Raw genomic sequence first — 15,661 nt, 5'->3', positions numbered from 1 at the left:
CCTTCGCGCTTCAGTGTACGTCCCGCCTCCCACTCCAAACTGACAGGTGCTTTGACCAATCCGTTAGCTGCGAATATTGGCAGTGGGAGTCCGCCTCCGTAGGCCGTGTTCCTTCCGTGCTGTCCGGACGTCCAATAAGAGGCGGGGATTCTTGCTTAGGCGGACCAATGGTCACTGAGAGCAGGATGTTACGTGAGGTGGGGGTGGGCGTTGTGTGCCGAGGCGGCGGCGGCAGACGAGGAGTGAGGGGCGGCTGCTGTGCGCCTGTCTATTGAGTGTCAGGCTGCCGCCGCCTCTCCTCCGGGCACCTGAGAGAGAGCGGGTGCTGGTGGCGGCCCAGGGCAACGGAGCAGGTGGGTCTGGGTTAACTGGTAGCGTTCTCGGGTGGAGTGTGGGGGTTTCTGACCCTTGCCACGGGTCACTGGAAATGTGCGCCCCCTGCCAGCGGGGGTCACTGGTGGCGCGTTCATGTCCTGGGGGTTTGCGCGCTCATGGGGTCAGCGAGGAAATGTGTGATCGACCCGGGAATCTGCGAGTTCGCGCGCTCCCGACCGGAGGGAGCGGGCGCTTGAACAGAGTCAAAGTGGAACCCTAGTGAGTTACCGAGTGCGCGCTCTCTTCCCCAGGGTCGCCGAGGGGATGCGGTCACTGAGGGATAGTGCACTCCCGCCCTGCAGTGTGCGCGCAGCCCGGGGTTTGGTCACTGGCTTAATTATGGGCCGGGCCTCGTTAATGTGCGGGGACCTGCCAGGGACCAAGCTCTGGGCAGGGGTCTACCCTCAGAATTTGTTTTGTGACAGCAGTATTTTGCATTACATGCTGCAAAAAAAAACCTAAATTGCTTTAAGAAGTGTGTGTATGAGTATATAAAAATTTTAAATAAGTAGTGCAAAAGGAGAAAAATAGTGAGATAGTGTTCATGGATTCATTGTCCATTCAGAAAACTTGACGGTGGAAGGGAAAAAGCTGTTTCTAAAACATTTGAGTATGTGGCTTCAGGCTCCTGTATCATCCCACTGATGGTAGCAATGAGAAAAGAGCATGCCCTGGGTGATGGGGGTCCTGAATGATGGATACTGCCTTTTTGAATCATTGCCTTTTGAAGATATCCTGGATGCTGAAGAGGCTAGTGCCCATGATGGAGCTGACTGAGTTTACAACTTTCTGCAGCTTTTTTCCATTTTTGTGCAGTGGCGCCTCCATACCAGATGGTGATGCTACCAGTCTTCTGGATTCTCCCTCCTCACTGTATTCGTATGCCAGGCTTTGTTTGCCAGTATCGGCTGCTTGTGGGTTGACGTGAAACATAAGAATCTGTTCTCTCCATGCATGCCAGTCGTTGTGGGTTTCCTAACTAATTCAACTTGTGTTTAAAATTCCGATTGTGGACGTGACAACCATTAAAATGGCTGAGACCTGTACTGTGGAATTTTGGAAGTGATAAATTGCTGAAAATGTTCAGTAAGTTGGCCAGTATGTGTAAATAGTTTAATGATTCTTGTGTACTTCTCAACTGTCACTTGTGCCATTATTTCAGAGCTGAGTGAAGTTTCAAACTCGCTGTTGTAACACATGAATAGGCAATGCGTTAAGTAATGGAATAAGTGTGAAAGTATAGAGCAGATTTTCTGTAAATAGAAGACACGTCATCCCATGTGTCTCAAATACTTTCTCTCATTATTTCACTTGCAATTTTATTTTATTTTTATCATGATTCAGGGTCTCTGCCCAAAGCACAGACTGTTTACTCATTTCCATAGATGCTGCCTGACTGGCTGAGTTCCTCCAGCATTTGTGGGCACCGTGATAGTGTAGCAGTTTATGTGTCACTATTTCAGCTTAAGGCATTCCGGAGTTTGAGTTCAAGTTCTGGCTCTGTCTGTAAGGAGTTTGTACGTTCTCCCCATGAGGGCATAGGTTTCCTCCCAGGGTCCAAAAATTGGTGGTTGTAAATTGTCATGTGATTAGGCTGGGGTTAAATGGGTGGGCTGCTGGGTGCTGTGGCTCATTGGGCCTGAAGGACCTGTTCTGTGCTGTATCTCTAAATAAATATTTTCTTGTATTTAATTTTTTTAACTTTAAAATTTTTGTAATCAGATATAGCAATTGAGACCCTTTAAAGGGTTTTTGACTTTACTGATACTTGAGCTGAGGTCAGATATCCAATCATAGAACAGCATTGAAATGAATTATTATACTGAGTATGTGGTATAATCCTACAATCAGGAACCTTTCTTCAAATAGGAACCACAGTTAAAATAAATCCTGTACTTAAAAGTGTGTTAGATTAACATTTTGATGGGATTTAAATAGTCTAGAATGTTCCAGTATATCATTTGTGGCAAGTTAGAAATACAAGCTAGGTATGAGCTGTTGCTGAATTGGAAATTGGTGGAGACGAGTATTTTGGGATATATATTTTTGTAGAGCCAGTTGCTGCAAGTGAAACTGGAATAAATTAAGTCTTGTTTATATACCAAACTATAACAGGCAGTTGACACTGAGATGCTTCAGTTGATTTCATGCCTCATTTTTAACTGTGCCGTCTGCCCCTTACGTGGCATCTTAATGAGAGCACAAACTTTGCATCAATTATTTCTCCCTGTTGGTCTACTGTTCCCTGCTTGCTTTGGAAAAATGAATGCTATTTGCAGAGCAAAACACAAAATACTGGAGGAACTCAGCAAGTCAGGCAGCATTTATGAAGAGGAATAAACAGTCAATGTTTCAGGCTAATCTAATCTAATCTAAAACCCTTCATGAGGACTAGACTTGGACTGAGATGTCGACTGTTTATTCCTGTTCAAAAGGTGCTGGCTGACTGTTGAGTTCCTCCAGCATTTTGTGTGTTTCTCTGTATTTCCAGCATCTGCAGAGTCTCTTGTGTTGAATTCTATTTACATCATTGAACCATGTTATTTTTGTTATGGTCACGCACAACACAAAAGTGTGTGTAGTAATTCTGTCCTGCTATATGTGAAGTAAGTTACACTGGAAAAGTTTTGGGTTGACATTGAAAAGTTGGTTTGTTTGTTTTACCTTTCCAAGCCAGGAAGGCTACATGCTCCATCCTCATGGATGGCTGATAATATCCTCAAGAAGTGACCAAGCAAGCTGCTGTTTCAGGCAGTTAATTTGATCTTGCCATGGTTGTGCTCATACAGTGGAATATTTGAAAAGTGGCAGTAGCACTGTTGCCCTTTCATAGGAGAAGTATAGTTGCATGGAAATTTTTTTAAAATGCCAACGCGGGCAGTCTGAAACAGACTAGAAGTACTAGAAGTGATCAGTATGTCAGACAATGTCTGTGGGAGGGGTTTCCACTCTTTCCAGTAACTCAGCAGGGTAGGTAGTGTTGCTAACCTTTTCTTGGGACAGGCGCTTTCCAAAGAACATTGAAGATGGCAGCGCACGTAGCTAACGTGGTTAAGAAGACATGTAGGATTCTGGCCTTCATTCATTGGACTGTTGAGTACAAGAGCTGGAAGATTTTGCTCTGACTTCATAAAGATTGATTATTCCGCAGCAGCTGGGGTACTACATGCAGTTTTGTAGGAAAAATGTCACTGCTGGAGGAGGTGTATAGGGGATTCCCTAGGATCTTAGAAGGGATGTAGTGTTTCTTGAGAGGCCAAATCATTCTTGGAGCAGAGGAGATTAATAAGCAGGGACACAACTTGGGTACATAAATCCACGAGAGGCATCAGTGGGGTAGATTGCAGGAAACTGTCTTAGATGGATATAACTAGAGAGCACTGATTCGCGGAACAGGGTAAGAGATTTAGAGGAGGTCTGAAGGGGATTTTTTCCCTCAGAGTGGTGAGTACTTGCAATATACTGCCTGAGAATGATGGAAGAGCAGTCACTGACAGCATCTAAGAAGTACCCTGACAAGCACTCGAATTGATCAGGCGTAGAAGGTAGAAAGGTAGGATCAATACGGCTGTGTGGCAGCTGGTGGTGTGGATTTTGTGGGCTAAATAGCTACATGCTCTTTGACAAGAGGATGTTGGCTTCATTGAGAAATAGTTATAAGACTCTATTGCACTTTTCATCATGCCTTGTATCAAGTAATGAGATACTAAGTTTTTGTCTATAAAGCGATCCAGTTTGGGGAGAAGTTTTTTGCTACAACATGCAGCGACACGTACAATTTCTGAATACAGCAATAAAAGCACATAGTGTGTGATTGAACTGTGTTTGGGTTTTATGATGAATGGAGTGATTTGTCTGATGTGGCCCATTGTATGCCTCATTAAGATGTTGGTTGTAAGCTTGCAGTACAAGCTAGAAATGAAGTAGCACGGCTTGGTGAAATCAACCTCGGGTCAAGATACCACCAGCATTCTATGCTCTCTCAGTCGACATTTTCCAGAGAGCAAACGAAAATAGTTGAGTGCAATGTGGATGGAATTTTTTCACCTTTTCCCTCAGTGACATCAGTTGAAGCAATTTCAAAACTTAGCACTAATGCATGATTATTGAAAATATTTTGAAATATTTAAAAATGGAATATTATTTTAAAAGCACTGCTGTCCTTTACAGTTTTACTTAGATTTTGTATTTCATTTTTGACTTATTTATTGAAAAGGTTAAATGTTTGATTTGTTAATTTACTTTTCCATAGAGAGCACCTCTGATAGAATAGACAGTATGGTGTTTAAGTATGCAGACATATCAGTTGGCAAGCTGTAGGAAGTATGAGTATTAAACTTGCACTAATTAGATGTCTCACTAGCATTTTGTATTTTTGACAATATATCTTTGATTATGAATTAAACTACCCATCCCAAGTGAGAGCTCAGCTGCACTTAAACCCACTTTTCCCTGTTGGTTCTAAGATGTCGGTGCATTTACTACAGGCTGCAAAATACCTGTTGATGTTTATGTAATGTGCTGTAGGGTTCCACTGCTAATGTAATGGCCTCTCTGTAATGTTCGCTGCTAATGTAACGGTTTCTCTGTACCAGCAATGTTTGGGTCATGACTAGAGATAACGGGTTTGGACTGTGCGCCATCCAATGAGAAGGATGTTGTTCATTCTTGTGGGTCTGAGAGGGCTTGGGGGGCGTCCTGTATCAGGATCAGGGCACTGGGTTGAGACCTGTTGCATTTGTCAGCTGGAGTCTTTCGCTCTCCAAGGAAAAGCTGTTCCATGTACAAGTTGGAATTTCTGGCATTGAAATGGGTGGTGGTGGATAAGCTGAGTGACTACCTCTACGGGGCCAAGTTTGAGGTGAGGACGGACAACAACCCCCTAATTTGTATCCTGACCTCGGCAAAACTGGATGCCACAGGCCATTGGTAGTTGGCAGTGTTGTCTGTCTATGATTTCAGCTTGAAGTACCAGCCGGGAAGCAGGAACATTGATGCTGATGCTTTGTCCCAACAGGCGTATAAGGGACTGGACAGGGATGAGGAGTGGGAGAGCGTTCCTCCCCCAGGGGTGAAGGCCACGTGCCAGTTTACCATCGCCATGAAGGCAGAGGGAAAGAGGGGCAGGATCGAGCAGTGGATCAATTGGGAGCTTCTGATGACGCCACTCCCCAGGTTTACTGTAACCTGACTGCTCTGAGGACAAATCAGCTACCGGAATTGAGTTCTAGAGAAGTGGCAGTTGCTCAGCGAGATGATCCAGGCATCGGTACCATTTGGTCAGTGGTCTAAAAGGGAGACATAGCTCAGGCAGAGAAGACGAAACACGCGGCGGTGCCTCCATTACTGAGAGAATGGCCTCTGTTGGAGATGCGGAACTAGATCTTATACTGGGGTCACGTCACCCCCGGACCAACCTCGGCGTTGCCAGCTGGTTCTGCCGGAGAAGTATCAAAGGATTGTGTTAAAGTCCTTTCATGATGATTCTAGACATTTGGGTGTGGAAAAGACCTATGGATTGCTCAGAGACTGGTTTTACTGGCCCTGGATGGAGTTGGAGGTCAAAGAATACTGCAAGTCGTGCATTTGATGCATATGGCGGAAGACGCTGCCTATGCAGGCAACTCCTGCCCCACTTGCAGAGTTCAGGGCCTCTGGACCTGGTGTGTATGGATTTCCTGTCAATGGAACCCGGCAAATGTCTTGATCATCACAGACCACTACACCAGATATGCGCAGGCTTTTCCTACCGAGGACCTGAGGGCATCTGTGGTGGTCAAAGTGTTACGGGAGAAGTATTTCATTTATTATGACCTTCCGAGGCAGATACATAGTGATCCAGGGATGGGATTTCAAGAGCAGACTCATTCATGAGTTACTAGGTGTGCTTGGAGTCAAAGTCAAGGACCACACCCTATCATCCGCAGGGTGATCCCCAGCCCGAGAGGTTAAATTGGACCTTGCTAGACATGCTCGGGACCTTGGAAATCAGCAAGAAGAGCAGGTGGAGTCAACATATTGGGCATCTGGTCCACAGTTACAACTGTACCCGAAATGAAACTACCGAGTATTCGTCATATTATCTGATGTTTGGGCGCGAGGCGAGGTTGCCCATTGACCTTTGTTTTGGGGCTGACTTGCCACCGAAGACTTACCTGAAATATGTGTCTGATATGGGAAGAGATCTGAAAAGGGCTTATGAATTAGCTGGGGTCGCGGCTGCCAAGCAGAATCGAAGAAGTAAGAGGAGGTATAATCAAAAGGTGAGGTTCTCCAAACTCGTGCTGGGAGACAGAGTCCTCATAAGGAATTTGGGGCTACCTGGCAAGCACAAGTTGGCTGACCGCTGGGCAGCTACACCCTATGTGGTGGAGAGTCAGATGCCAAACCTACCAGTTCTCTGGGTGAAACCAGAGGATGGGAATGGGCCGGTCAAGATTCTCCATCGGAACCACCTGCTGCCCCTGGACAAGAGGTGAGGGTGGACCCAGAGCCTGACCTGGAGGCTGCACCAAGTAAGAGGACTACAGAAATGCAGGCCGATTGCAGGGCCAACAGCAGGAGAGGTTAAGCCGGTCCCTAACTCTGAGAGGGATCCTGATTTGGATGCTGAGGACCTGAATGTGTGGTATATGCTGCCTTTTGCTAACTCCCCATTGATTGAGGAAGAGACTTCCAGCCCTTCTGCTGAGTCAGGTGAAGTGGGGAGAGGGGGTGGCGTCTGTGGACAGCCTGGGTTGCAGCGGGACCCTGCAAGGAATGAAGCGGGGCTTGGCCACGGGACAGAGGGGTCCGAGTGGCAGAAGGGCACGAGTGATTGGCCGAGGGAGGCCTCACCTGGTAGACTCAAAGTATCCCCAGTAGTGTTGAACCTGAGGAGTTAGGTGAGGGGGAACGGAGGTCTCAGAATTAGGAGACCACTGGATAGACTGGCCTATGTAGCACCGGGGGAACAGAGTGTGATCCCTACCGTTTTGGGGAGCTGAATCACTGCCTTTTACACCTGGGTTGACTTTGTGCTTTGTGGGAAGGGTTGACAAATTATCTCAACACCTTGAGGACATGACTAAATTTGGTGCGGGGGGGTAGAGAGAGTGTAACGTGCTATAGGGTTTCACTGCTAATGTAATGGCCTCTCTGTAATGTTCACTGTTAACGTAATGATTTCTCTGTAGCAGCAGTGTTTGGGTTATGACTAGAGATAACGGTTTGGAATGTGCGCCATGCAATGAGAGGGACGTTGTTCGTTCTTGTGGGTCTGAGAGCAGGGACTTAGGTATTTTGTCTGCGAGAGATGAAGAGAGAAGACGCGAGTGAAGAGAGTTGGTAGACCGGCGGATGGAGTCAACTTGGAGTGAGGGTCTGAGGGTCAGCGACATTTGGAGGAGGAGGTCGATGGGAACAAATGGACAGAACTGTGAGCTCCGACATTTTGCATTGGACTGTTTCATTAAAATAGGCCCTTTTTATTTTCTTTACTAACCCTATAGTCAGATTAAAATTTATAAAGTTCATTTGTTTAATTGCAAATGGTGTACTGTTTGATATTTCGCGGTGCGGATTTGTAACCGGGCAACACATCGTGCAACATCCACACAAATGAGATTTCAGTTTGGCTGAGCCAGAGGCTGTCTTCCCCTAGACAAACACGTGCTGGCCGATCCCGAGGGTTACATTTACAAACAAAGTTGCATACTGTGTAACACAAAATGCTGGAGAAATTCAGCATAATAGGCAGCATCTAGGGAGAAGAATGATGAGTCCTGATGAAGGGTCTCGGCTAGCAACGTCGAAGGTTTATTCCCCTCCATAGATGTAGCCTGAGCTGCAGAGTTCCTCTGGCGTTTTGTGCGTACTTTCCAGCAAATGCAGAATCCTTTGGGTTTGCATGTTTTTTTTTAAAAGAAGATTTGCCTTAGAAATTGTTCCTTCAGGTATTGGTGAATCTTGAATCCAGAATTTTTTTCAAACTGTTTTGTGTAAGTGCGTATTAAGTAAATGTTTCTCTGCTGGAATTTTTTGATTCTTCTTAGATGCAGCAGAGGTGCCAGAGCATTAGAAGGTACCGAAATATAACACCCTTCTTCAAAAAGGTGTGGGCCATGCCAAGTAATGGCAGACCAATCTGGTTAAGCAGTTATGGAGAAGCTTTTGGGAACAATGGGCTGATTGTGGTGATAGCTGGTTGGCATTACTGTGGAAGGCAATTAACTGATTGTAGTGTGCAGGTTAGTACATTTGTCATCCACTTCTCTGCATTCCAGTGGGGAAGCTGGAAGCATACCCGACATGCGGTGTTGTACATGTGACCTGGTGAAGTCACGTTGAGTTGAGGGCCAGATGCAGTTCACGTGTGCTTTCTTGGCTGTTGCAGTGATATGGGATGGCAGATATTAAAGGGTTCAGGTTCAGATATTAAATCAGTTCTTAGTGTTTTAATTTTTATACTTTTGAATTATTCGGGGCTTCCAGAGCGCCTAGGTGTGACTCGAGTAGCAGCAGTACTCTCAGTGGATATGATTAAATATTCCCATCTCAGCCTGTTACAGCTGAAAATCACAACTGCTTCCAAGGTCAGTACAATCAACAAAGATGTCTTAATGCATTTAAACGAACTATCGCTGCCTAAGACCAACGGAATTAACACAGTCTGTGGTCGGAAGGGCCCACGGAGAAAACCTCGGAGGAAGCGTGGGCGAAGATCAGGATTACAAGTGCGTTTAAGGAAACGGGGTTTTAAACTCCCTAGACTGATGATCTTGCTGGCGAACGTGCAGTCTCTGGTGAATAAGATCAATGATCTCAGAGCCAGGGTGCTGAATCAGAGGGACATTAGGACCGTGTGTGACCTTTGTTTCACGGAATCCTGGTTAACCCCTTCTGTACCGGATGCAGCGATCCAGATCGAAGAGTTTACACTGTCAGGATAGATCTATAGAGTCTTTCAAAAGCAGAGGTGGAGGAGTATGCCTCATGATCAACTCTTCTTGGTGCATGAGTATATCAGTGCTGTCCCAATTCTGCTCATCAGACCTGGAATATCTAGCAGTAAAGTGTCATCCTTTTTACCTACCACGGGAGTTCTCTGGGGTCATTCTGGTAGCGGTATACATTCCACCTCAGGCCAATGTCAAGCAGGCTTTAGATAATCTGAGCAATGGGATCAACATGCACGAAACAGCACACCCTAACGCCTTCACCGTCATTTTGGGAGATTTTAACAAGGTCAGTCTGGAAAAAATCACTAAGCAATTACAATCAGCAGGTAACTTGTAATACCAGAGGAAACAACACACTGGACCATTGTCACACCATCATCAAGAATGCCTACCATGCTATTCTACACTCTCACTTCGGGAAGTCTGATCACCTAGCTGTACTTCTACTCCCTGAGTATAGGCAGAGACTGAAGACTGCAGCACCAGTAGTGAAGACCAAGAAGGTTTGGACAAGGGAAGCACAGGAGTGCCTACAGGACTGCTTTGAATGGGTGGACTGGACTGTATTCAGGGATTCATTTTTGAATCTGGATGAGTATGCTGCAGTTGTTACGGACTTCATTAAAACTTGTGGATGAATGTGTGCCTACAAAGACTTACAGTATATTCCCAAACCAAAAGCTGTGGATGAACCAGGAGGTACGTCGTCTGCTGTAGGCTAGATTTGTGGTATTCAAGACTGGCAACCCAGGCCTGTACCAGAAACCCTTCAAACTGTGAATCTTCAAACTGCTTTCAATATAACCTTGCTTAAATAATAAGACCAGTACTACAGAGTGAACTCCAGATGCAGTCTCATTAATACTCTATATGTAAGTGTGGTGTGGCATACATGCTTGAGTCGGTGTGGTGTTTACAAGATGTATTGTTTAACTGTAAACTGCTGCAGTATTTTTGGACTCTGGGACTTGGACTTTATTTCTGTGACCATATTTTACTGCTGGCTTGGGCTATGTGTGCCTTCTGTAAAGTCCAAGTGATTGTTGGTATTGTTTTGCATCCTGGTCCCAGAGTAATGCTGTTTCATTTGGCTGTATTCATGAGTTCTCCGCTATGAGTAAATAGCCCCACTGCCTTGTGGGCAGCCTAGAGAGAGACGAAGACTACCAGAGTAAACCCAGACAGAAAATCTGGAGTGGAGCCCTTTAAGGTGGTTAGATGTCACTGAACATCCTTCCGGCAGCTCCTGCAGCCAAGCTGGTGCCAAACGTATTGCTTTGCTTTCCTTTGGACCACACCAGTGAGGCTGAGAGGAGGATCCTGACAACTGGACATCCCTGGATCTCCACACCTTCCACCCAGACTTAAAATTTATGCCTATTGTCATTTGAAGCAGACGGATGCCATCATTCATGGGTATTCACATATGGTTGAATGACCATTAAATTCGAACTTGAATTATATCATGGGTTTGTTGGTGATGTTTGCAGTCTGCCCCCAGCATAACTTTGAACTGTGGTGGTTGTTGAAGCAAACAATGTATTTCACTCTGTTTCAAAGTAAATGTGAGAAATAAAGCTGATCTTTTTTGCAGTTCATGAAATCAAAAGTCTAACAGAAATTATTTGTTTGAGATGCTTTAGACAAATGTATATGTGATGTAATTTTTATGTAAGCCCTTTTGATCCTTCAGGGGCATCTCTCTGTCACAAGTTAGCTACGTATTTTTGAAAACAGAAGTGTATTGTATGGTCTTGTATTTTTTTCCTCCTGAATTCATGGCAGTCTCCTTGAGGTCAGTGAGTAGATGTATCTATCACATACCCCATTGTACATCAACATCATTCTACAGTAGGCTTCTGTCTACAGTTAGACCATGATTTGAAGAATTCTGATGATAAATCCTGAATTGTTTGCATTCAATTGCAGCACCACTTATGGATACTTCTTCATAATTTAAAAGTTGTACAGACTCTGTAAGTCTACCACAATTAAATATGTAGAGAGTTTGAACTTGAAATGCATCAAATATTCTGTGAAAATGAGCACATGTAGTCATGGTGAGGATCTTTAATGATGGATGCCACCTTCTTGATGCACTGCCTCTTGAAGGTGAGATAGTTGTGCCTGGGATGGAACCAGCTGAGTTTATAACACTCTGTAGTCTCCTGTGACTCTGTGTTAGAGGCCCTGTCCAGGCTGTGATACAAGAAGTCAGAATGCTTTCCTGTACAGCTATAGAAATTTGCAAGTGTTTGGTAACATAACAAATCTCCTCAACCTCCTAATGAATTAGAGTCGCTGCTGTGTGAAATTAAGTGTTAACTTCAGGAAAGCAAATCTGCTGTTAATTCATTTGGAGATTGCTGTTTTACTTAGAATCTGGTTCTGTAATGTCAATTATTGAAAAGCTTTGGGCTTTCGCAAAGTTTGGAAAGGGGAATTTAGTGATGGAGTTTTTTTTGTTTGCAGAAGTTTAAACTGAAGCCAAAGCAGCTGACATCTGCTACATGCAATTCTAGTCCAAATTAAGTTATTTTTCTTCTTAAAGAAACATTTGCCAAAATGCTTATTCATGGTAAAACTGACTATCTCACAATTGTGTGAAGTGTTCAAGTTGAGCTCGATTGGTCTCTGCCATTGTCAGTTAAGTTGAACTTGCTGATTTAGATTGTTGTGTTGGATGGGATGATTGGGTTTGAATATTATATTGATGCTGATGAAAGTTTTATGAGAAATTTACCATACACTTTAAGATGCAGGACCAGAGTTTGGACCATCCAGTCAGGATGTAACAAGACCACAGGACGTGAGAGCAGAATTAGGCCATTCAGCCCATCGAGTCTGTTCTGCTGTTCCATCATGGCTTCCCAGATCTCTCTCAATCCCATATACCTGCCTTCTCACCATATCCTTTAATGCCCTGACCGATCAGGAAGCTATCAATTTCCACCTTAAATATACCCACGGATTTGGCTTGCACAGCGTTCCACAGATTCACCACTGTTCCAAAGAAAAATTCTTCCTTATCCTTGTTCTACAAGGTCCCCCTCAATTTTGAGGCTGTACCCGCTAGTTCTGGATACTCCACCATAGGAAGCACCCTGTCCACATCCACCTTATCTAGTCCTTTCAATGTTCGGTAGGTTTCAATGAGATCCCCTCGCATTCTTCTAAATTCCAGTGAGTATAGGCCCAAAGCTGCCAAATGCTTCTCACATGTAAACAACTTCTCAGAACCTCCTCTGGACTGTCTCCAATGACAACACATCCTTTGAGATAATGGGGCCTAAAACTGTTAACAATACTCCAACATTGTACTTACTGCCTTTACCACAGACTCAACCTGTAAGTTAACCTGGGAGTCTTGCACGAGGACTCCTAAGTCCTTCTGCATCACTGATGTTTGAAATTTCTTCCTGTTTAGATAATAGCCCACACTATTGTTCATTTACCAAAATGCATTACCATATTTCCAACACTGTATTCCATCTACCACTTTTTTGCTCTTTCTTCCAATTTGTCTCAGCACCATCTACCCTTACACCTATGTTGGTATCATATGCAAACTTTGCTGCAAAGCGGTCAATTCCGTTATCTAAATCATTGATGAACAATGTGAAAAGTATCAGTCCCAATACTGACCCCTGAGGAACACCACTAGTCACTGGCAGCCAACCCAAAAAGGTCCCCTTTATTCCCACTCACTGCCTCCTGCCTGTCAGCCGTTCCTCTATCCATACCAGTAACTTTCCAGTAACGCCATAGGATTTTATCTTGTTATGCAGCCTCATTTGTGGCACATTATAAAATGCCTTCAGAAAATCCAGGTTAAAGATGTCCACTGCCCCTCATTTGCCACCCTGCTTGTTATTTCCTTGAAGAACTCCATCAGATGTGTCAGGGAAGATTTCCCTTTATAGAAACCACACTGACTTTGACTTATTTTATCATTAAGCCTGGTTTATACTTCTGCATCAATGCGTTGACGACTGCATTGGCACTGCTTCCTGCACGCATGCTGAGCTCGTTGACTTCATTAACTTTGCCTCCAACTTTCACCCTGTCCTCAAGTTTACCTGGTCCATTTCCAACACCTCCCTCCCCTTTCTAGATCTTTCTGTCTCCATCTCTGGAGACAGCTTATCTACTGATGTCTACTATAAGCCTACAGACTCTCACAGCTACCTGGACTATTCCTCTTCTCACCCTGTCTCTTGCAAAAATGCCATTCCCTTCTCGCAATTCCTCCATCTCCGCCGCATCTGCTTTCAGGATGAGGCTTTTCATTCCAGGATGAAGGAGATGTCCTTTTTTCCTTAAAGAAAGGGGCTTCCCTTCCTCCACCATCAACTCTGCTCTCAAATGCATCTCTCCCATTTCACGCACATCTGCTCTCACCCCATTCTCCCACCACCCCACTAGGTATAGGGTTCCTCTTGTCCTTACCTACCACCCCACCAGCCTCTGGGTCCAACATATTCTCCGTAACTTCCGCCACCTCCAATAGGATCCCACCTCTAAGCACATCTCTCCCCCCCCCCCCCGGCTTTCCGCAGAGATCGCTCCCTACGCGACTCCTTTGTCCATTCGTTAACCCCCCCGTTTCTTCCCACCGATCTCCCTCCCGGCACTTATCCTTGTAAGCAGAACAAGTGCTACACATGCCCTTACATTTCCTCCCTCACCACCATTCAGGGCCCCAGACAGTCCTTCCAGGTGAGGCGACACTTCACCTGTGAGTCGGCTGGGGTGATATACTGCGTCCGGTGCTCCCGATGCGGCCTTCTATATATTGGCGTGACCCAACGCAGGCTGGGAGACCATTTCACTGAACACCTACGCTCTGTCTGCCAGAGAAAGCAGGATCTCCCAGTGGCCACCCATTTTAATTTCACGTCTCATTCCCATTCTGATATGTCTATCCACGGCCTCCTCTACTGTCAAGATGAAGCCACACTCAGGTTGGAGGAACAACACCTTATATTCCATCTGGGGTAGCCTCCAACCTGATGGCATGAACATTGACTTCTCTATCTTCTGTTAATGCCCCACCTCCCCTTCATACCCCAGCCGTTATTTATTTATTATTAATTTTTCCCCCTCCCCCTCCCCCTCCCCCCTTTTCTCCGTCTGTCCTTCTCACTATACTCCTTGTCCATCCTCTGGGCTTCCCCCCTCCCTGTTTCTTTCTCCCTAGGTCTCCCGTCCCATGATCCCCTTTTGCCAATCAACCTTCCAGCTCTTGGCTCCATCCCTCCCCCTCCTGTCTTCTCCTAGCATTTCGGATCTCCCCCTCCCCCTCCCACTTTCAAATCTCTTACTATCTCTTCTTTCAGTTAGTCCTGACGAAGGGTCTCAGCCCGAAACGTCAACTGTACCTCTTCCTAGAGATGCTGCCTGGCCTGCTGCGTTCACCAGCAACTTTTATGTGTGTCGCTTGAAATTCCAGCATCTGCAGATTTCCTCGTGTTGGCCTGTAATTGCCTTTTTTTTTTTGCCTGCCTTCCTCCTTCAAGAGTGGAGTGACATTTGCATTCTTCCAGTCCTCTGAGACCATGCCAGAATCAAGTGATTCTTGAAAGATCATGACCAATGCATCTGCAATCTCTTCAGCAACCTTTCTTAGGACTCTGGGGTTGCTGTCCGTCTGGCCCAGGTGACTTATCCGCCTTCAGACCTTTGAGTTTACCTAGCACTTTTTCCTTTGTAATAGCAATGGCACTCACTCCTGCCCCCTTACGCTCGTGGACCTCTGGCACACCGCTGGTGTCTGCCACAATGAAGACAGATGCAAAATACCCATTAAGTTCATCTGCCATTTCTTTGTCCTCCATTACTACCTCACCAGCATCATTTTCCAGTGGTCCAATAACTCTCACTCCCTTTTACTCTTTATATAACTGGAAAAACTTTTGGTATTTTGTTTTATATTATTGGCTAGTTTGCCCTCATATTTCATCTTTTCCCTTGTAACTTTTTTAGTTGCCTTTTGGATTTTAAAAGCTTCCCAATCATCCAATGTCCTTCTTGCTTTTGCTACCTTATATGCCCTTTCTTTGGCTTTTATGCAGTCCTTAACTTCCTTTGTCAGCCACTGTTGCCTACCTTTGCCATCTGAGAACAACTTCTGTGGGACATACCTATCCTGTTCCTTGTGAACTATTCCCAGAGACTTCAGCTATCTCTGCTTTGCTGTCATCTCTGCCAGTATCATCCTCCAATCCATTTGTTCAAGCTCCTCTCTCATGCCTCTGTAATTCCCTTTATTCCATTACTATACTGATATATGTGACCTGTGCTTCTCCCTCTCAAATTGCAGTATGAATTCAATCATATTATGATCA

At 45.1% G+C, this 15,661-nt stretch overlaps 1 protein-coding gene across 12 annotated transcripts in view; it reads left to right on the top strand.

Moving 5' to 3' along the window:
• Positions 1–208: 208 nt before the first annotated feature.
• ppfibp1b (PPFIA binding protein 1b) overlaps positions 209–15,661 on the top strand; it is a 255,819-nt gene continuing 240,366 nt past the window's right edge. For all 12 annotated transcript variants that reach the window (XM_063057586.1, XM_063057583.1, XM_063057582.1 and 9 more), the window contains exon 1: positions 209–353. The gene's annotated coding sequence lies outside the window, so the exon portion shown is untranslated. The remainder of the gene's footprint in view (positions 354–15,661) is intronic.

This window comes from Mobula hypostoma, chromosome 9 (genome assembly GCF_963921235.1).
Source record: "Mobula hypostoma chromosome 9, sMobHyp1.1, whole genome shotgun sequence".
Taxonomy (NCBI): Eukaryota; Metazoa; Chordata; class Chondrichthyes; order Myliobatiformes; family Myliobatidae; genus Mobula; species Mobula hypostoma.
Note: the sequence above shows the minus strand (reverse complement) of the source record. Positions and strands in the feature narration are given on the sequence as shown.